This window comes from Chrysemys picta, chromosome 3 (genome assembly GCF_011386835.1).
Source record: "Chrysemys picta bellii isolate R12L10 chromosome 3, ASM1138683v2, whole genome shotgun sequence".
NCBI classification, from domain to species: Eukaryota; Metazoa; Chordata; order Testudines; family Emydidae; genus Chrysemys; species Chrysemys picta.
Genome location: NC_088793.1, coordinates 138,602,866 through 138,625,523, shown reverse-complemented (window position 1 = coordinate 138,625,523; position 22,658 = coordinate 138,602,866). Strand labels below are relative to the sequence as shown.

General features: G+C 42.2%; 1 protein-coding gene across 7 annotated transcripts in view; it reads left to right on the top strand.

Annotated features, from left to right (window-relative positions):
* The window catches only part of PLD5 (phospholipase D family member 5), a 261,310-nt gene that overhangs the window by 202,805 nt on the left and 35,847 nt on the right, over nucleotides 1-22,658 (top strand). The gene's annotated exons all lie outside the window — the stretch shown is intronic.

The following is a 22,658-nucleotide window of genomic DNA, read 5'->3' as shown; positions in this document are numbered from 1 at the left end:
CATGCACAGAGGAATTATAGCATGAGACCCAGAGTTTGTATATGTGTTAGAGCCGAACAATACAAAGCTTATAAATCAGCACCTCTTCATCAGTATATCAGTGCTGTGAACTCACTAATTTTGAGAGAGACTCTTTTTTTAAAATTATTTTGAAGCAACATGTTATTTACGTAGCCAATCTGTGTTCTGAAGGTATCTGTAGTAAACTGTTTCTATAGTCCAGCTGTTAATGCAACTTTTTTTTAGTAGTCGTCTGTTGAAATCATAAAAAAGTGGTATATTTTTTTCTGTGTTAATGTGAGTTTTACATGCAAATTCCTGTGTGTCAAGAATAGCAAAAGTGCCAATATTGATTGTGTACCTTTGCCTTTTATTGGTGGAACCAGAATTGCTCAATTGTGCGTGATTGGTCCTGTACTTTTTAAAAGCTAATATAGATTTTCCTTCAGCTCAAGAGATAGGGGACTGTGCTTTTGGAGCTAGGTGGTCTGAATTTATCCCCTGTCATCCTGGAGCTACAGGTAACCATGATGTGCAGCATGGTTTAAACCAGAGGTTCTCAAACTGTGGTCCCTGGACCATCAGTGGTCCGTGAGCTCCATTCAGGTGGTCCGCGGATAGTTCCCTCTAATCTGCACGCCTGGGCAGCCGCACACGAGAGAATGAAAGGCCACCCACCTAATTTGTGGAACCGCGCAGGTGTGGCTCCACTAATTAGGTGCCCGGACCCTGGAGAAGATGCACATGTAAGGTGAGGTGGTGCCCTTGGGGGGAATAGGGGGTAGGTGGGAGGGGGCAGTGGGGTGAGAAGTAGGAGTGGGGGGAATGTGCAGGGCTGCAGTGGCCAGAGAAAGAGGTGACTTTCCCCAGCTCCAGGGCTGTGGCTGCCAGGGAGGGACGGCCCTCCTTCCCAGCCTCAGCTCTGTGGCTGCTGTGGTGGGGGAGAGACATTAGGAAGGTAAGACTACTGATATTAAAATATGAGTTGTGTGCTTTTATTTGTAGAACAAGAAAAGTTGTTTATTACTTTTTTTTTTTAATATAGCACTTTTATCCAAAGTGCTTTACAATAGTTAGCTAACGATACAAACAACATTTGGAAAGATCATGAAGTGGTCTGCAGAGACCCTCAGCAATTTGCAAGTGGTCCGCGGAAAAAAAGTTTGAGAACCACTGGTTTAAACCACAAAGTCCTAGATGGCCATAGATGAGTTATAATAAAATAACTTGCTTTCTAAATATATGAGAGCTTTGCAAATATGTTACTAATTATGGGCATAGTGTGTAACAATATTTGTACGTAAGATTGACTAAACAGTTCATGCTGAAATTTTCCAGGCTTGTTTTGATCTAAGGGGTTGAATGTTTGAACAAAAATAGCTCAGCCACTTGAATAACAAGAGACTGAAGTAAATATACTTTTACCATTATAAAAAAAATGTTTGTAACCTTTATTTTTAAAACAATTATAGTGCATCACAAGTTTGTGGTAGAAACCTTGCCAGAGACTTAATTCCTAGATTGCAGATCTGTCTTTTGGTGGCCCAGTGAAAATTCCAGCCTTGGGGCTGTTGTAAATTATGCCAGCTGGGAACGGCCCCCTTGATGTCAAGATATTAGAGAGAATATCCAGAATATCCCCTTGTGTTGATGTCAAGATATTAGAGAGAATATCCAGAATATAAAGCTTGAAAGCTTGTCTTTTCACCAACACAGAAGTTGGTCCAATAAAAGATATTGCCTCACCCACCTTGTGTCTCTAATTTACTACAGATTTGGTAGTAAATTTCGGATTTAACTCGGTTTTGGGAGGGATTTGGGGTTGTATCTGTCAGTGACTTTAAAAAATGATTTCTGCTGCCCTCTTAGGATGAGAAGTTGGTTCTGAGGCGAAACTTTCACTGTAAAACTGTTGTGCTTCTGTTGAAGCAGCAGTTAATGATAGGCATTAGCTGCTGTATCAATCTAGAACAGGGGTGGGCAAACTTTTTGGCCCGAGGGCCACATTGGGGTTGCAAAAGTGTATGGAGGGCTGGGTAGGGAAAGCTGTGCCTCTCCAAACAGCCTGGCCCCCGACCCCATCTGCCCCTCCCACTTCCAGCCCCCTGACTGCCCCCCCTCAGAACCCCTGGCCCATCCAACTCCCCCTGCTCCTTGTCCCCTAACCGCCCCCTCCTCGGACCCCACTCCCATCCAACCATCCCTGTTCCCCGTCTCCTGACCCCTATCCACACCCCCTGCCTTGACAGGCCCCTGGGACTGCCACGCTTATCCAACCCCTCTCCCGTCCCCTGACTGCCCCCCAGAACCTCCGCCCCATCTAACTGCCCCCTGCTCCCTGTCCCCTGACTGCCCCCCCAACCCCCACCCGCCCCTTATCCAACTCCCCCTCCCCCCTTACCATGCTGCTCAGAGCAGCATGTCTGGCAGCCGCACCGCCGGCCGGAGCCAGACACACTGCCGCTTTGCTCAGCAGGAGCATACAACCTCGCCACCCAGAGCACGGGGGTGTGGCTGCGGGGCAAGGTGGATAGCGGAGGAAGGGCCCGGGGCTAGCCTCCCCGGCCTGGAGCTCAAGGGCCGGGCTGATGCACACATTGTTTAGCCTAGAATCCGGAGATAGCCTGTTGGTTTCTTTGCATTATAAGCCAGATGGAAGAAAAACTGTCATCTACCCTGTGTGTAAAATTTCTTCCTGTGGCTTCCTTTGTTACATGATCTATGAGTTCTTGTTATAATATTTGGTTTAGTTTTGTGTGTCAGCAGTCTGGTGAACCCTTAAACCTTTGGAGAGCAGTAGAGAAATTAACGGGATTAGGAACTCTTTTGAAGTAATTTCCAGTAGTCTGTGATTATGAACAATATTTTTCAAGACAAAATATATTCTAGATTCCCCCAATGGAGCCTAGAGACTAAATTCTGTACATTGATTGTGTGATGAGACAGGTAGTCATTATAGAGGTTTTGGGCAGTTAAATCTTTTATTCTTAGTCTTGAGTCTTTCCCTTGTTATAGAATTTAGGGATTAAAAGAGTAGTTTATGCCCTCCTCTGATCTAGAAGGTGGTAGATCTGAGACCTATAGTCTTCTGCTTGCAAACATGGATTTTCCTTGCAAGATGTGGATTGCAAAATATGGATTTTTTTTTAACCATCCAGTAGGCGCAAGAGGACTTAATTCTTATTCTGCCTCAAACCTGTGCACAGTACAAATCAATAAGAGTGAAATGTGGTTATGAATACAAGAATTGTTGGGACTATTTAGAGTACTTAATGTGGTTATTCCATTAAAAACGAAACTTACTATGATTATATCTGCACATATTGTACTTCTGTCTCTGAGTAAAAAGAACTCTTTTGAAGTCACATGCATACATTCCTGTGTTGGAATTACTATTTATCTACCTACCTAATCAATTCATGTAATGTCTGAGCACCTCACCAATATTTATTAATTTATCCTCACAACACTCCTGTGAGATGGGAAAGTATATGGTTTACTCCTACTTTATAGGTGTGGAACTGAAACTCAGAAAAATTACTTTGTCTAATAAAAAGGGACACCTATCTAAAGGGGTCGGCACCCCGACACAAGTTACGAACACATACATTTTTATACGGCAGCACCAAACTCAAAATTCCTTCTCCCCATGCAGACCCTGTGCACCCTCCACAGCAGCCTGAGTGAATAAATGCATCTTGTAGATCGAGTTACTAGCCAGAGGCCACAGGACCATCCTTTCATTCCATAGCCTCCTGCTGTTGAGCAGAAATCCATCTTTTATTATACGTAGGGCCATAATTCCAGAATCTACACTCTTCCCATCTCTTGCCTACCTGCAGACCAAGAGACCAGACACAGGAATAAGCTTATGTTGCATGTCAGTACAGGGTACTTAACGTGGAGCAGATAAGTGCAGCACAGAACATTTAACAACTAAGGGTGCTGAGCTAGTCCAATTTATAGCTGAATTTTATTGCCATTTTGTTTCTGTGTAACAGGTCTGTTAGCCTATTACCTTCTACCCCCGTCCCGTTTTTTTCACAGTTGCTATCTGGTCATCCTAATTACACTGGTCTACAATTTTTGAGAAGTTGTCTGCTTCAGAGATAAAATGTGCTATTTATTATGTATTTTGATGTGCTGAATTCAAATATGACAATTAAAACGATTGGCTACTGTTTCTAAGATATTTAAGTTTTTACATTTTATGTCTATGTATATTGTGTAGATAGTAGACTTTTAATCATAAATTGTAAACCTAGGTCTTTTCATGTGTTTATGGTTGCTTTACATGATAATATTTCACCTGTCCTGTTTATGTAACACTTTAAAAATCAGCGAAAGGGTTATATAAATAAAATTTATTATGAAACAAAAGGCAAAAAACTATTATGTACATAGTTTAGTCCTATTCAGTGTCTACTCGGCACTTCGTGGCTTGTCTCTTGTATTCATTAAATGGAGCATCTCTTGTCACTGTCCAGCAATAGTCTGCAAGCATTGATGGGCTCCATTTGCCCTGATAGCGTTTCTCCATTGTTGCAATGTCCTGGTGAAGTCGCTCGCCGTGCTCGTCGCTCACTGCTCCGCAGTTCGGTGGAAAAAAATCTAAATGAGGGTGCAAAAAATGTATCTTTAGTGACATGTTGCAACCAAGGCTTTTGTATGCCTTGAGGAGGTTTTCCACCAACAACCTGTAGTTGTCTGCCTTGTTGTTTCTGAGAAAATGTATTGCCACTAACTGGAAGGCTTTCCATGCCGTCTTTTCCTTGCCACGCAGTGCATGGTCAAATGCATCATCTGGAAGAAGTTCACGAATCTGAGGACCAACAAAGACACCTTCCTTTATCTTAGCTTCACTTAACCTTGGAAATTTTCCATGGAGGTACTTGAAAGCTGCTTGTGTTTTGTCAATGGCCTTGACAAAGTTCTTCATCAGACCCAGCTTGATGTGTAAGGGTGGTAAGAAAATCTTCCTTGATTCAACAAGTGGTGGATGCTGAACACTTTTCCTCCCAGACTCCAATGACTGTTGGAGTGGCCAATCTTTCTTGATGTAGTGGGAATCTCTTGCACGACTATCCCATTCGCAGAGAAAACAGCAGTACTTTGAGTATCCAGTCTGCAGACCAAGCAAGAGAGCAACAACCTTCAAATCGTCACAAAGCTGCCACTGATGTTGGTCACAGTTTATGCACCTCAAAAGTTGTTTCATGTTGTCATAGGTTTCCTTCATATGGACTGCATGACCAACTGGAATTGATGGCAAAACATTGCCATTGTGCAGTAAAACAGTTTTAAGACTCGTCTTCGATGAATCAATGAACAGTCTCCACTCATCTGGATCGTGAACGATGTTGAGGGCTGCCATCACACCATCGACCTTGTTGCAGGCTACAAGATCACCTTCCATGAAGAAGAATGGAACAAGATCCTTTTGACGGTCACGGAACATGGAAACCCTAACAACACCTGCCAGGAGATTCCACTGCTGTAGTCTGGAGCCCAACAGCTCTGCCTTACTTTTGGGTAGTTCCAAATCCCTGACAAGGTGATTCAGTTCACCTTGTGTTATGAGGTGTGGTTCAGAGGAGGAGGATGGGAGAAAATGTGGGTCCTGTGACATTGATGGTTCAGGACCAGAAGTTTCATCCTCTTCCTCTTCCTCATCTGACTCAAGTGAGAATGATTCTGGTGCATCAGGAACCGGCAGTCCTTCTCCGTGGGGTACTGGGCGTATAGCTGATGGAATATTTGGAGAATGCACAGTCCATTTTTTCTTCTTTGACACACCTTTCCCAACTGGAGGCACCATGCAGAAGTAACAATTGCTGGTATGATTTGTTGGCTCTCCCCAAATCATTGGCACTGCAAAAGGCATAGATTTCCTTTTCCTGTTCAACCACTGGCGAAGATTTGTTGCACAAGTGTTGCAGTATATGTGTGGGGCCCACCTCTTGTCCTGATCTCCAATTTTGCAGCCAAAATAAAGGTGATAGGCTTTCTTAACCATAGTGGTTATACTGCGCTTTTGTGATGCAAAAGTCACTTCACCACAAACATAGCAGAAGTTATCTGCACTGTTTACACAAGTACGAGGCATCTCTGCTCACTTTGGCTAAACAGAAATGTGTCCCTTTGCAAAATCAAACACTGACAAATAAGAGAGCACGACACTGTATGATTTCTAGAGCTGATATAGGGCAATTTGTTCAGCAGAGTGATGTAAGCTTCGTTCTGATTGCATCATCCATGACTTCTAGGAATGACATGATGCAATTCCTATCATGTATGACGCAATACCAGCTTCAGATTGCATCATTCATTGTTTTTCCTAAAAAGCAATTACTGTCCAAACCCAGTCATAGATTTATTCATAGATCCAGTCAAAGATGTATTTTAGTCATTTCTGGTTTAAATTGAGATCCCTTCCCTTTATAACTCACTTATCCTCCGCCATTCCCAAGTCAAGGGTCATATATACTGACCCAATAGCATATCTTGAAAACTTGAGCCAATCAACAATTTTAAGCATCATTTTCGTTCTCAGTGACCTAGAATTAGTAAAGTTTGACTACATTTATTTCAGAAGCATTTTGGCTGTAGAGCAGTGTTATTTGTCTCTTGGAAGCCAGAGTCTAGAGTTGAAATAATAAATTAACTGCAAATGGCCACTTGGAAATCAGCATGAGGTGTTGTCTTAAATGAACTCTTGTGTTAGATTCATTTTTACATCAACTCTGTAGAGAATTGTTATCCGTGTTTTCAAAGAAGACAGTAGAAATCAATCCTACACATAGAGTTTACTAAGTTTTTTTGCCATTTTTCTTCTCTTGTTGTCCTTGACAAAGATTATGGGTGTTATTTATTTGCATAAAGAGAGGGGGAAAATTTATACCAGGAAGGCATACTTTGTATGCCATGTGCATTAGTTATGGACGAGCATGTAAAGGTTCAGTGATTTGGCTAATGTCTTTACCACCAAAATTTTGCTTCTTGTCTGAATCTCAGCTTCATCTTCATTTTTAACGCTTATGCTAAAACTAAATGCTACTTACCCTAAACCTTAGCTACTCATGGCAGTGGGAAATTTGTCTGAGAAACTGCCTGAAGTTATAGGGGAAACTGGTAGTGCTTTTATATCTTAAAGTTCCCTGAAACTTCCCATTGTATGGCCTCATTTTCAGTTGCTCATATCTTTACCAAACTTGTACTTTTGAAATTTTCCATGTCGGGTATCTGCCTTAGACCAAGTTCATTTTTTTTTTAAATATAGACAAAATGGTTCAGCCATTTCTGAGAATGAAGTTAGGAGAAAATAAGTTGTTTTGCCAATGTTAAAAAAAAAATTCTGGTGACCTTTTCTTTGAACACCTCTAGTACCCTCATCCTTTGGTCACGTACTTGAAATTTGGCAGGAGGTGGCCTTTGTGTCAGGGATATGTCTTTTGCCACACCCAATCACATCATTCTAAATTTGGCCAGGTTATAACCATCTGAAAAATTGCAAGGATGAGGTCCTTTGCATTTGATGGGGAAAGAGACTAGGACTGGGGTGAGAAGCTTGCAGAGTAGAGACTGGGACTGACTTGATGAGGAGAATGGAACTGCGATGAGGAGCCTTTGTTGGGAAAGAGACTGGATGAGGACAGGAACAATTTGGAGGGCTGAAGATGGTGATGGTTGGGGAGAATGACTGCCAGAGCACATTTCTCTCCAGATCCTGGAATGGAACCCAATATTCCTGAGTCGCACCATTTCTCTGCTGTCAGCAAATATTTGTGAAACCCACTGGCAAGGTGTCCTATCTCTTTCTAGTTCTAGTCCACCATATACAGGATGACTACCTACTGCTGCTATCAGTTACTCTGCTAGTTCAAATGCAGAAGTCTTTGTGGTGGATCTAAAGACCAACCCTGCTGATGACCAGTGTGAGTGTCAATATAGTGTCACATGATGGAATTTGATTGGTTTTTTTTTTTCAGTTTATTTTTTTTATAAGCCTAGGAAATTACATACAAAGAATGGTAAAAGAACATTATTAAAATTGCAAAATCAAGAATTCAGGATTAGGAAATGCCAGAATTAAGGTTGCCCGTGCAGCCTAAATTCAGCTCCCCTGTGCATATGTATTATGATACAGTATTTAATTATTTGACCACATCCTAATTTTAAAGGAAACCTTAATCCTTGCATTTGCTTACTTTTGAATACCTGCCTTTTGTAATCTTAATGTTCTTTTAATACAGCCTTTGTGTAATAATATAGAGACTATAAGGAACAATTATTGCCTAACTCCACGACGTGATAAATTTGCATTTGCAACCCAGTAATATATTGTACATTTTTTGCAGTTGAAGGTCCGGTTTCACAAGGCAAGTTGTGACTTGGTGTGAATATCTGAGGGCCAAACTTTTCCCGTATCAGTGTGATCTCAAGTCTAAATAGCTGTTCACTATGATCCTAGATCTCTTTCAGCATCACTGCTTCTTACATTTTTCCAACCAATTGAATATCTGTGTTATAGGTTATTTTTCATCAGATGTATGTGCTTTCCAAATTTAATCTCATTTTACTTTTGCCCATTTATCTAACCTCTCCAGAGGTCCATTTGTATTATCTAGTGTCATGGGCATACATAATGCCACCCAATCTTGCCAATTTCTGCTTGTCAGCACTCGTGTTTCCCTTTTACAAATTTCATTAATGTGTTGTTTATCCTTTTTTTTAAATATTATCAAAAGCGGCTAATACTATGAGCCTGATTATCATGTAAAGGGCCCTTACTCTATCCCTCCCTGGCACTGTATTTTAGGGCCTTATTTACACATGCCACTTCAAGGGCTCTGTGTAATGCCAGAGCAATGTGAAGGAGCCTTGCAATACATGAGACTGTCTCTGTAAATCCAGTTCAATTACCAGTCATCATGACATCACACCATTCACTTCCCCATCTCTATACATGCCATTTCTCACTATCCTTTGCATGTAGTCCTGAGGCAGTTTTCAGCTCATTTGAGATTATTCATATACCACTTTATTTTATTTAATTTTATAAGCTCAAATGGAGACACATTACATCTGTTGCATTCAACTAATTTTGCCATTCTGTCAGAATAAGCTATCAGTGTTTGTCTGGCACAACGTGAACTTCATAAACAAAGCCAATCTGTTTATTGCTAAAGATTCTGTTCTTTTCTAGATACTTATAGATATTTTCTCTCATTTGTTCCATTACTTTTCTAGGGAGTAAATTCAGTAATTGCCAGGATCATTCTTCTTTCCTGATTTAAAAACTGGTACTTTGTTTGCTTCCTCCCCCCCCCCCGTGCTTTTGCTGTACTCAACATTTCAAAGATGATTGTTACTATTATGGTAAATTCATTTGCTAAATCTCTTAATCCCCAAGGATGTTTCTCTTAACTTCTTAATATGTTTGTCATCTGGATGCACTGATGTACATGTTATTGCAAATTGTAATAGTATTTCCTTACCTGAGTTGTAATAAATTTTTAAATAAATCTCTTCTTTATTTTTAGTGTCAAACATTTTTTTAAAAACTAGTACACAATCATTACCATGTTAGAATAATCAATGATTTCATCTCCCCGCCCCCTCTTTCCTTTAGGCCTTGATTCAACAAAGCAGTTAAGGTTGTGCTTAACTTTAAACTTGTTCTCGAGAGCTTTGCTGAAGCAGGGCCTTATTAATGACCTCCTATTGTTACTTTTTCTTTAGTATTTTTTTCACCTGCTATTTCTGTAAAATCCCTTCTTATTCCTGTATCCTCTTTCAGTAAGAAGTACCCATTCTGCAGTTCTTTGTGCCATTATCTACTCTTTTCAAACCTTAATTGACCATGTATTCTTGTTCGGTTGCTTCCCCTTTTTCTATTTCCAGTAAAATGTTCTTTCTTTTAACTTCACTGCTTTAACAGTTCCTTCTATTCTTTTTTTTTTTTTTTTTTTTTGAGAGGAACTGTAGCCTGTTACACTCTAATTATGGTGTCTTTCAATTTTTTCCAGGCTTCTTCACACTAGTGGATTCTAATACTACTTTCAATTGCACATTTCTTTGAGGTTTCATAGGACCATTGTACACCCAACTTTTGTACCAATTTAATTATATTGGTTTAGGGATTGGTATAGGTAAATCTTTGTAGCCCTTTTGGTAAATTCATTTCTAAGCTGATATAGTTACAATGGAACAAAAATTGAATGTAGACAAAGCTCCTGCCACCCCAAAGTTTGCTTTCTTGATATCTAGCACTCTCTGAATCCAGTTCTTCTTATGCTGAATTCAAGTAGCTCTTGATCACTGGTATCTCAAGTTTATCTCAATCTGGGTGGTTTCTCCACTGGTTGTCTTATATAGTTTCTAAATCATAGAATCGTAGGACCTTCAAGAGGTCATCTTGCACAGTCCCCTTCACTTGTGGCAGGACTAAGTATTATGTAGACCAGCGGTTCTCAAACTTTAGCAACCCAAGGACCCCCATTTTGATTTAAAAAATTTTGCGGACCCCCAAGCCCCCTCTCAGCCCCAGGCCCCACCCCCACTCCACTCCTTCAGCAAGATCCCACCCCCACTTCACCTCTTCCTGCCCCTGCTCTACCCTTGTCCCTCCACTTCCCCGCCTCTTTCATCCCCCTCCCCTGAGCCCGCCTTATCCTCGCTCCTCCTCCGAGTGCGCCCCATCCCTGCTCCTCCTCCTCCCTCCCAGCCCCTCCTACACACTGCTGAACAGCTGTTCCCTGGCATGCAGGAGGCACTGAGAGGGAGGGGGAGGAGTTGATCAGTGTGGTTGGCCATGATTCCTCCCCTTACCCTGAGCGTGCCCCGTCCCCGTTCCTCCCCCTCCCCCCCACAGTGCCTCCTGCACGCCACTGAACAGCCGTTTCCAGGCATGCAGGAGGCACTGGGAGGGAGTGGAAGGAGTTGATCAGCAGGGTCCACGGACCCCCTGGAGTACCCTTGTGGACCCCAGTTTCAGAAACGCTGATCTAGACTATCCCTGACAGGTGTTTGTTTAACCTGCTCGTAAATCTCCAGTGATGGAGATTCCACAACCTCCCTAGGCAATTTATTCCAGTACTTAATTACCATGACAATTAGGAAGTTTTCCTTAATGTCCAACCTAAACCTCCCTTGCTGTAATTTAAGCCCGTTGCTTCTTGTCCTATCATCAGAGGTTAACAAGAACAATTTATCTCCCTCCTCTTTGTAACAACTTTTTATGTACTTGAAAACTGTTATCCTGTCTTTCCCTCAGTCTTTTCCAGACTAAACAAACCCAATTTTTTCAATCTTCCCTCATGGGTCATGTTTTCTAGACTTCAATCATTTTTGTTGCTCTTCTCTGGACTTTCTCTAATCTGTCCACATCTTTCCTGAAATGTGGTGCCCAGAACTGGACACACAATACTCCAGTTGAGGCCTAATCAGTACAGAGCAGAGCATGAAACCTTAAGCAGATCTGAGATGACAGAATCAGGACCCAAGGATCTTTTATACAATTTCATGTCCTCTTTAACAAGTTGGAGTTCCTCCAGAAACAAAAAGTAATTAGGATGACTTTGAAGGAGGTCCATCACTGTATTTAGCTGTACAATTTGACATAAGGCAATTGGCTTGTTCCTTCACCATTCACAGATGGAACAGGAGTACTTGTGGCACCTTAGAGACTAACAAATTTATTAGAGCATAAGCTTTTGTGGACTACAGCCCGCTTCTTCGGATGCATATAGAGTGGAACATATATTGAGGAGATATATATACAAACATACAGAGAGCATGAACTGGTGAGAGTTGTCTTACCAACTCTGAGAGGCCAATTAAGTAAGAGAAAAAAACTTTTGAAGTGATAATCAAGATAGCCCAGTACAGTGTGAGAATACTTACAAGGGGAGATAGATTCATGAGATGGCTCATTACAAACATTGAATCTATCTCCCCTTGTAAGTATTCTCACACTTCTTATCAACCTGTCTGTACTGGGCTAGCTTGATTATCACTTCAAACGTTTTTTTTCTCTTACTTAATTGGCTTCTCAGAGTTGGTAAGACAACTCCCACCTGTTCATGCTCTCTGTATGTGTGTGTATATATATCTCCTCAATATATGTTCCATTCTATATGCATCTGAAGAAGTGGGCTGTAGTCCACGAAAGCTTCTGCTCTAATAAATTTGTTAGTCTCTAAGGTGCCACAAGTACTCCTGTTCTTATAGCTGAGACAGAATCAGTTCATTTTCATTTCTGTTAATGACAGTTGCATCTGATCTTTACAGAACTGCATGGCGTGAAAAGAACACTATAATCAATCTCTCCATTTTCTGAGACTTCTTATATCTAAATGAGTCTTTTGAAGTTATGAAATGGTGCATCTGGCCCTTTTATGATAAGACTTCTCTGTCTGGAATTTAGTGGAATTAAATTCTTTCTCTTTCCATCAAGCGAAAGTTAGATTGAGAATATTAATTCTCTCATATTTCCACTGGGTGTAGTGTTATTCTAGAATGAGCTACAATTATGTCCCTGATGTTCTGTTTAAACAGTTGCAAATCTTTGCCATGTCCTACTAATAATTCCCTTTAATTCTTTTTCTATCCCAGATCTGTTCTGTAACTTAGAACTCTTAGTAAAGTGAAGATGAACACAGCATTGAAGTGTCCTGCATACTTGGAAAAATGGTGCTAACCTTGGCCACGCTGAGAGGTTCAGCAAGCACAGAGAGGAGGTCAATATTATCATTCAGATGTAATACACTACAAAAGGCGATCAGTGCCCTTAATGTTAAATCCCATATGCTGTGTTATGTTTACATCTCTATATTAGAATAACATTGCTTTTATATAACATCAATATTCCACATCTAAAAAGCCCTGATAAGAGAGCAGCAAAGAGTCCTGTGGCACCTTATAGACTAACAGATGTTTTGGAGCATGAGCTTTCGTGGGTGAATACCCACTTCTTCGGATTCACCCATGAAAGCTCATGCTCCAAAACGTCTGTTAGTCTATAAGGTGCCACAGGACTTTTTGCTGCTTTTACAGATCCGGACTAACCCGGCTACCCCTTTGATACCTGATAAGAGAGCAGTTATCTTAAATCCTGCAAAAATTTACTCATGTCAGTTATTCCATTGGTTTAATTGGAATTATTCACACACCTAGAGATTATTCCCATGAGTAAGAGTTAAGAGGATTAGGCCATGATTTTTGGGAGCATTTATGAATGATTAATAATAGTTTTTTAAAAACAAGATATCTCAGTGGATATTAGAGAGATGTAATGATGATCTTCCTTTAATGTATTTCTCTTCTAATCATAGAATACACAGAAGGATTATCAAAAATATCCTGTGGTGCTGTTAATATAAGAATTGCCATACTGGGTCAGACCAGCCAGTATCCTGTCCTCTGACAGACAGTGGCTGGTGCCAGATGATTCAGAAGGAATGAACAGAACAGGACAATTATTGAGTAAGCCATCCCCCGTCATCCAGTCCCACCTTCTGGCAGTCAGAGGTTTACAGACACTCCAGAGAATGAAGTTGTGTCCCTGACTATCTTGGCTAATAGCCATTGATGAACCTATCCTCCATGAACTTTTCTCATTCTTTTTTTAACTCAATTATACTTTTGGCTTTACCACATTCCCTGGCAACAAGTTCCACAAGTTGGCTGTGCATTGTATGAAGAAATACTTCCTTATGTTTATTTTAAATGTGCTGCCTATTAATTTCATTGGGTGATCCCAGTTTCTTAACAATAGTGTTAATGTACTTCATTGCAAATAGGAGTCTGAAAATTACTTCTTGTTTTCACTGGGTACCTATGACAAAATCCGGTTTAACCTTTTCAGTGTCTGTATAGTTATCAAGAACTAAACTAATTAACATTTCCTTCCTCTGAGATGGCAGCTTTGGTTTTTGGGCCATGTACAATGTTGTAGGATTTATAGAATTGGTGGAACTCTCGGACTGTTGAAGAAACTGTCCACGTCTTGATACAAGTTAATCAAGACCGCCAAAATCTGCTCTATTACATCAATAAATGAGAGCAAAATTTGACCTAGTAAAACCGCCCTTCCTGAAAATTAATCACTATTGATTGTCTGAAATTTACAAATGAACCTCAGTGACCTCTTCAGATTGTATTGCACCTTCTAGGCACTGCCCTGCACTGTGGGTGGAGGAGTGTGGAAAGCCAGAGACTCCCCGGGGAAGCATGGCTACTGTACTAGCCTTTCCCATGGTGAGATGTGCTCCACTCCACAGCTGCCAATGGCCTCTCTTCCTCCCCACTCCTTTGGGGACCCTATCCACAATCTGTCCTTGTGCTCAGGTGAGTGTAAAAATTGTGATTGTGTACTCTCCCTGCACATGGATCCCAAGAGTGGGGCTTCTTGTGCTCTCCCAGTTTGCTGGTCAGGGCCATCCCTAGACATTGTGGTGCCCTGGGGGGAGGAGAAGAGCTGGCCCCAGGCCTCCACAAGGGAGAGGGGGGCGTGGGGCTGCGCCCAAGGTCTGTGGGGGGCAGGAGCAGGCTTGGGGAGCAAGGGGGAACCACCCCCCAGCACGAGCCGGCAGAGTGGAGCGGGTTGGGGCCGGGTCGTTCCATTTCCTGCCGCTCGGTGATTGCAGGGCGGGCCTGACCCCGCACTCATGGGGCAGCAGGAAGTGGAGTGACCCGGCCCCAGCCCACTCCGCTCTGCTCCCCTGGATCCCAGTCTTGGGACTTGGGGGGCAGGAGAGAACCGCCCCCCAGCACTCACCGGCGGCACGGCTGGGAGCCGGTGGAGTGGCGCTCCACTTCTCGCCGCCCAGTGAGTGCGGGGCCGCCCGACCCCTGCTGTAGTTCCCTGGGACATAGCTCAGGGGAAGGGTGGAGTGGGGGTGAGGCTGGAGCGGAGCAGGGGTGAGAAGAGGCGGAGCGGGGCCTTTGGGGAAGAGGCGGGGCAGAGCGGGGGTGGGGGCAGCTTTCCTGGCCAGCTCATCCAGCCGGGGGGGATCGGGCTGCCTGCTGGAGCAGCAGGTAGCTGCGTTGTTTGCGTATGGGTAAGGATGACCCTGTTGCTGGTCTGTGCAGAGGCAGAACCCAGTGTGACTCAAAACTTCCTGAAAAGCTATTTTAGCTTAATATGTACGTTCTCTATTCTTTTAGTTGCCCAGCCTTTCTAGTGATCTGTTCTAGTCTCACTCACTCCCACGCATCCTTCTTGATTTCAGTAGATTTGCACAGAGTGTACCTGAAAACAGCCTATAGCACAGTGGTTCTCAAACTAGGGCCACCGCTTGTTCAGGGAAAGCCCCTGGTGGGCCAGGCCGGTTTGTTTACCTGCCGCGTCCGCAGGTTCGGCCAATCGCGGCTCCCACTGGCTGTGGTTCGCCGCTTCAGGCCAATGGGGGCTGCAGGAAGCAGTGGCCAGCACGTCCCTTGGCCCGGCAGGTAAACAAACCGGCCCGGCCCACCAGGGGCTTTCCCTGAACAAGCAGTGGCCCAAGTTTGAGAGCTACTGCTATAGCATACACTTTGTTCATGTTTTCAAACTTTTCTCAGCAACTACAAGGGCTAGAAACTTACTTTTTAAAGGAAACCAGGGGTTCTCATGTGATCACAGGACTTCAGGAGCTGGGGGTTTAAGAGAACATCAAATATGACAAGATTGACAATAAAATCATGAGAACTGGCCACATTAGCTAGGGCAGTGATGGATTTTCCATCTCTTAGTGTCTTCAGATGAAAACTTGATACCTTTCTGGAAGATATACTTTAGTCCAAGACAAATTACTGGGCTCAATGCAGGGGTAACTGGGTAAAACTGAAAAAAGAAGAACAGGAGTACTTGTGGCACCTTAGAGACTAACAAATTTATTAGAGCATAAGCTTTCGTGGACTACAGCCCACTTCTTGGGCTGTAGTCCACGAAAGCTTATGCTCTAATAAATTTGTTAGTGGACTACAGCCCACTTCTTGGGCTGTAGTCCACGAAAGCTTATGCTCTAATAAATTTGTTAGTCTCTAAGGTGCCACAAGTACTCCTGTTCTTCTTTTTGCGGATACAGACTAACACAGCTGTTACTCTGAAACCTGGGTAAAACTGAATAGCCTGTGTTATCCAGGATGGTTTCTAATGGTTTCTCAAGGTTTCCAGCTTGGTGTGTGAGATTTTTTTATTTATGATTTCAGCTGTCTAATCATTTTGTTCATTGCTCCATCGCTGACCTGCGTGGTTATACATCCACCATCAAAATTACCTCAGCTCCAGTTGAGTTCCCCAGTGCAACAGCCCAATAGCCTTTCATACTAACACAGGGAAAACAGAATGTTGTGTTGTCTTGTAAGAAGAAACGTATGGTAAATCATACTCAAGTGCAAAGCAGTAGATCTCCATCAGTCACGCTAAGAAAAAAATGAGGCCGGAGATCAGTATAATAGTTCATCTTTCTATATACATAAATCACCAAGCTGAACAAACATATAGTGACTAAATGTTCCCTCCATCTCAATGTGCAGAACTCATGGCACCTCCAGCCCTTTCCAAATTTCAACTCTCTATTAATAAACTTAAGAGGATCCTTTCGAGAGTCATTGTCACCTGTCTTTAATGCTGCTGAGGAGACTACTGCCACCAGCATTTCAAAATCTCTAAGCTGCATCTCTGGGCTAGGTCTTCAGGTTATCACAGCTAAGTCATTTTGCCGAATGAATATGTATTAAGCAGGCAACTAGGTGCAAATCAAAAATATGATGTGTATCTACAAATATGGAGTGAGATGTGAAAACTCCTGCCAGTCAGATTTTTGCAACAAGAAAATTAACTGGGCATTTCTTGCAAGTCTAATTTTATGATAGTCTTAAAACATTTTGGAGCAAACATTTTTGTTTGCTTTTCCATGTAGTTCTGCTGCATATGTGAAGGCCATGAATATATATTAAAAATATATACCCTATTGTATTTTATAGTGTCTGTGTACATTTCCAAGTATCTTTAAATTACATATTTTCTTGTCTTCCCTTCCTTTGAGATTTTGATCATCCAGTATTATTCTTGGAGCTGGTAGCACCACCTATACTTAAGGTTGCCTGACAATTCTCATTATAAAACCCGGGTTTTATTTGTCTATAACAGGGATCGGCAACCTTTGGCCAACGGCCCGCCAGGGTAAGCACTCTGGAGGACCGGGCCGGTTTGTTTACCTGCCGTGTCCACAGGTTCGGCTGATCGTGGCTCCCACTGTTCACAGTTCGCCGCTCCAGGCCAATGGGGGCTGCGGGAAGCGGCGTGGGCCGAGGGATATGCTGGCCGCCCGTCCCGCAGCCCCCATTGGCCTGGAGTGGTGAACCGCAGCCAGTGGGAGCCGCGATCGGCCGAACCTGCGGATGCGGCAGGTAAACAAACCGGCCCAGCCCACCAGGGAGCTTACCCTGGCGGGCCACGTGCCAAAGGTTGTCAATCCCTGGTCTATAAGTTTGCCAAACTTCAATCTTTTGAGCAGAAGTTTTCCAACTGAAATTTTAGTTTTTGTGTGTACCTGTATTGATATTAAGATAGGAAATCTTACCCATTTAGCCTATAGATATTTGAGATTTAAAAAAAGTTAAATCTGTTCTTTCCAATTGTTTTTGTTTAATGTTGAATTTATGTAAAAGCTATGCATGTAGCTGTTATAGCCACTTTTCATTAACTTGTTTAATTTCTGGCATCTTTAGCCTGCAATGCTTCCCTTTTTTTTGCCTATACAATTCTGTAAGTGGGCAAAACATCCTTTTATGTACATAAAAAAGAACATCTGTTATGGCTCAGGAAAACTATAACAGTACCCAGGTAATGATAGTATAGAAGAAAATGTAGTCATTTTCCTATTTTCTGTGATTCAGCAACCTTAGGGAATCACCACTTGGCTATTAATCCATAATCAATTATGTAAAAGGAAATGCCACCATGCTGTGTGGCAGTAGTGTTATCAATAATGCATCATACTAGCCAATCACATGCTGTCACATCTCCATTCAGTCTATAAGTACAAAAAAAAACCCCAGCCCTTGCACTTTGACAGTGGATTGGTACATAAATATTTTCTTTATTCTGAAGTGTTCTGAAGAAAAGTTCCTCTCACATTCTTTTATTATGTTGTACAGCAGGGAAAGTATGGACTGCTGGCCCTTCTGGCATTATTTATGGCAAGGGAAAAAACTCAAAACATTTAAGTGCTCATGCTGTGAGTTCCAACTGAGTGAGGAAGATGTGAGATGTTCTGACAGGCCAGTGTAATAGAATTCCACTATGTAGAGGAAGCATGTGGGTGAGATGGTGGGGGAGGGATGCGAGATTCCAGGTTTTTACAGGAGCAAGTAGAAATTTCAAGCTACTGTTATTCTTCTAGGAATCTACTGATGTAGCAAACTGTTTAATGTCCTGAAAGTGACAATGAAATATGAAATATGATGATGCTCATTAGCAATGAAACAAGAGGCCAGAACAATGTGTTCCTTTGTCTGACTCTTCAGGACAAGCTCTTTTCTTTGACATATATAACAAAAACCAAATTTGAAAACAGAAACAAAATCAAATTAAAGTTCACAGTAATTTGATTTCCTGCAGTAAAACTAAAACTAAATCAAACACCATTGTGGGAGATTTTCTTAAAGGTGCAAGTTTTTTTTTTCCCCTTGGAGAGAAAATTGAAGTAACACTTGTTCCCACTTTTAGAGAATAATGAAAATGTAAACTGAAGACTCATTTGTAAATGATAAATTGAGCTGTGATTATGTTAAGTGGTATTAGTTATGGTATATAGCAGTGAATATAGCTGAGTCAATTCTGCCCTCAGCATCACACTTCTGTTCATTATTCTGCACCATCAACTACAGCAACTGAACTCAGGTTTATCTCCTTATTGCACGGGAGTGTGCATGAATATCAATGGTGTGGCTTTCCTATGTGTGTGATTTAAGATGTTTGTATTGATGTATCTTGTTTACAGTGAGCATTTTTCATATTACTTGGGCAGGTTAATGAAGAAATAATGTATAGTTCAGGGGAAGAAGCAGGGACAGACATCCCCTAATGTATGAAATACTTAAAGGATTCCTTCTATATCAAGGATGCATGATTACGTCATTCCTCTCAAATACTCCTCCTCCTCCTCCTAATTTTTGTTCATTATTATTTTATGGCCTTTTAAAGCAAAACTTCCCGCTTTACTTGTGCTTGACTTCCATTCTGTCTGTGTTGCAGTATTCTTGGGTACAGATGAAGTGCAGAATCATGTTAGCTTGTTCAGTGTACTTTTCTTTTAGTAAATTCCCATGTAAGATTACAGCCGCTGTGCAAAATATGGTGGCTTGTAGTAACCATCTGATCTTTCATTATTTGAGGATGTACTGTGAATTGGAAATAATAGCACATCACTCTTCAGTTTGTTACCCTTGTCCCATAGCACCACCAGGAAAGGTAATGTAGACAGTAGCTTCCAGCATATAATGAATTGTCAGCACCCTAGAGCATCCACCTTACCATATTGTGTTGAGGCAGCTCTTCTACAGTAAGCAGTGGAAATGAAATTACTAAGTTGTGATTCTTGGGGGACTTTAACTGTGCAGGAATTACACATAATACAGCCTCTGTCTAACTACTTACAGAGGATGAGAACTTGAAAACACTGGGGCTGACTGTGGTTAGCACTCCAAATGTAACGGACCAAATCTACAATGGCATCATTGTCCCATTCATATGTCCCCTTTATTCTCTGACTTTCACTCGCCATTAGTCATGGTTTTATACTGAATATCCCTGTAATGTTAGGTCAAATTCAGTTTAAGTGTTATGTGTGCACTGAGTATGGAAAGCACTATCTCACTCTGGTCATGTGCTCCGGGTTTATTTTCAGCACACTGGCTTGAATGATAATCTTCAGAATTCAACATCACTGGGATCTGGTCCAAATCACAGATTCAGACTGCATTTTGATACCAACCAAAACTGCAAAGGAATTTTTTTTCCTGTTCTGGTCCAGCAGAAGCTTAATCTTGTCAGACAGTTGTTTTTACAGAACTTCCAACTTAAATAGTGGAAATCTAACAGGATCACAAGATCTTAAGATTGCAATTTATTAGGAGTGAAATGTTAGGAGAATGGCTTGCAAGTGGTTATATCTATAAGGGCCAAAACATAATTACAGCTGCAACTAAACAACTAGCCAGCTGGGAATGTATCTGAGCCCATCTTCATTCCCCACTGGTAAGTGCTGCAACTAAACTCTTGCCATTTAATATACATGGGATCTCTACAGTAGAAGTTATTATAAGTGGGACTTGTAGCACTGCCTATTATTAAGGTTGCCAGACACTTCCCATTTTCAGACCTTAATTTCAGTTGTTTATAACTTGCCAAACTTTTAACTGTTCAGATTGGAACATTTTGTGGTAGGTGTCTGCCTTAGACTGAATTTTAATGGAAAATTTCAGCCAAAATGGATCTGCTATTTCTGAAAACGAGACTAGTGAAAAAAGACATTGTTTTGCTCAAGCTAAAAAATTCTTGTGACCTTTTCTTTGAATAACCATGACTTGCTGCACAGAGAGACTGGGACGAGAAGCTGGGGGTTGGGGAGAGGCACTGAGATTGGACGAATGGGAGCCAATGGGGAAGGAAAATGTGCGTGTGTCGGGGCGGGGGAGGGGTCAGAACTGGAAGGCTGGGTTGGGAAGAAAGACAGATTGGGTGAGGAGCCAGGAGGGGAGGAACGGGAAGTGGCTGGACAAGGAGACTGTGGACAAAGACCTAAGGGGTTGGGGCTGGGGGGAATGGACGTGTCTGGGCAAGGAGACTGGGCAAGGTGTTGGGGCTGGAATGGGGAGCTAAGAGGGATGAGACTAGGATTTGGTGGGAAAGGAGTCTGGGCTAAGAAGCCTGTAGAGTGGAGACGGGACTCATTAGGTGAGCAAAATGGGACTGGGATGAGAAGCCAGTGGGCGGGGGGAGAGACAGGACTGAGAGGGGGACAGGGTGAAGAGAAAGAAGGGGTTCTACTTACGGCGAGAATAGGCAAAAGTGTCTCTGCCCTCTCCAGAGGCTGGAATGGAACCCAAAATTCCAGAGTCTCACTATTCCTCTGATGTCAATGTGACGGGATCCCCAAGGTGCAACCTGGATTGTGGGACCGCTGAGCTCTTCAAATCCATCAACCCAGGCTGCCTCTCACACTGTGATGCTGATGTCAAGCTACAAACCTCTGATAGGCACTGCACTTACACAGACATCCACAGGCAGGGGTTCACCCAACTATGTTACATGAATGATCTCCCAGCCACTCGTGAACCATCAGTAGAGAGGCTCCAGTCAATTCCGTCCAACTCCCTAGCCTTGCACCCCAGAACTGTACCGTACTGCACTGGTCAGAAGCCCAGCCAGTGTAAGATGATTAAGTAGTTAGTCACTCCCTCAATGTGGAATGGGCACATGCTACTCTTTGTAAACTGAGCTGCGATTTACCAAGCACTTCAACAAAACACGCTGTTTTAGGTATAATATAAAACAGGTTTATTAACTATAGAAAGATAGATTTTAAATTATTATAAGTAGCACACATAGAGATCAGAGCTGATTACTTGCTTACTTACTCTGGTGTCATGTCCCCTCTTTTATATTCTTTTCCAGCTTGCTGGAAAGATCTTTGCTGTCACTTGGAGATCAGGCAGTCCCCACTGGTCAAGCAATCTCCATTGCATATGTGATCTCTCTGAAAAGTCTCTTGGATGGCAGTTGGGAGAGTGGATTTCCTTTAATGGGTCATCAGCACATCTGGCTGGTCCTTTGTTGCAACTGAAAGATTAACTGTGAGCATCAGTAACACATATAAAAATGCTTCAAAGCTTTACATATAATGATAGCACATACAATCCAACAGGATATTAATGTTCAACAGATTAAGACTTTTAAAATGATACCTCACAAGGCATACTTTGTACAATCATGTGACAGTGGTGAATATAGGGGTTCCAGGGTGCTACTTTGAGGCACAGAGTGTCATAGTCAGTAAATATCTGTGAGCTCCTTGTTCCACAGGACTCCTGACTCATTCAATGTACACAATGGATCCACTAGGCCCTATGGGACTGAATCAGGGTTATGTGGTGAAGGAGACTGTGGGATCCCTACTTCATTTTTTGCAGCATTGGAAGGTGTGTAGTGAATGAGGCAACTGATTGCAGGAAGAGAAAAGAAGGTGTCATGGTTAAGGCAGTTGAATGCTGCCCAGGAGAACTGGATTATGTCTGTGCTTCTGCTGCAGATTTCCTTTGCGATGTTGGGCAAGTCACTTAAACCAAACTGTTCACAGATGATCACTAATTCTATGTTCCTTATTTTTTGAATGCCCAATTTGAGACTTATTTGCAGAAGTGCTAAGCACTCACAAGTACAACTGAAGTCATTAGGAGCAGACTTTGAACATATAAAGTGCTATATAATTCTAAGTACTGTGAAAAATCAGGCCATAGGCATCTCAGATTGGGTACCCAACACCAGTGGATATTTTGACCTTAATTTTCTATGTCTCAGCTCCCCAGTAAAACTGGGATGATACCATCTGCTCACCTCACAAGGGTATTGGTTACTTCTCCTGTTGTTGCTTAGACAGAACAAAGGC